Raw genomic sequence first — 885 nt, forward strand, 5'->3', positions numbered from 1 at the left:
GCTACGTCACCCTTATGGTCTCAGCTCTGCTCGCTTCGAACCCCAACGAGGCAGGTACCAAAATCCGAACCCCTGGGAACGTGACAATTGTTTTTTTCAATTTAAGTTTTTGTTATTTTGTTCGTTTTCGTTAACTATTATAACCGTGGTCAGGACCTCCAGTCAGAAGATCCATTGGAGGACATTTAGAGCAAACAGTCAGACAACAGCAGCTTCACCACATCAGCTGAAAAATGGAGTTTGGATGCTTTCAGCTTCAAGTCGTGGACAGAAAATGATGCTCACACTGTCACACTGATGTTTTCTTCTCCAACCTTCTCTCAGCTCCAGAGGTTGGTGGTCTGCAGGAGCTTCTACAGCAGCAGAAGATCAGTCTGGAGAGGAGATGTGAACATGTGACTGAAGGTGAAGAAGCAGGAAGTCAAACTCTCCTCAACAGCATCTACACTGAGCTCTACATCACTGAGGGACTGAGTGAGGAGGTCAACAGAGAGCATGAGGTCAAACAGCTGGAGACCAAGAAGACCAAGGAGATCCTCCACGACCGTCCAATCAGGTGCAGCCAGATCTTTGAAGCCTCACCTGAGCAGCAGGGACTCAGGGAGTCACAGTGGTGCTGACCAGGTCTCTGGGCTGGACTGGGAAGCCTTGGGGTCCCACTGGAGGAGCTGGAGGAGGTGACTGGGTCCAGGGAAGTCTGGGGGTCTCTGCTGAGGCTGCTGCCCCCGAGACCTGACTCCGGATACGGCAGTAGAAGATGGACGGATGGATGGATGGATGGATGGATGGATGGATGGATGCCAGGTGATAGAACATTTCATAAAAAAAGACTCTGCATTATAACTTCTATTACACTCTAAATAACTCACTCCAATATAACTGCAC

The sequence above is a fragment of the Nelusetta ayraudi genome, unplaced genomic scaffold, assembly GCF_046127955.1.
Source record: "Nelusetta ayraudi isolate G7.1 ecotype Tasmania unplaced genomic scaffold, CSIRO-AGI_Nayr_v1 ptg000021l, whole genome shotgun sequence".
NCBI classification, from domain to species: Eukaryota; Metazoa; Chordata; class Actinopteri; order Tetraodontiformes; family Monacanthidae; genus Nelusetta; species Nelusetta ayraudi.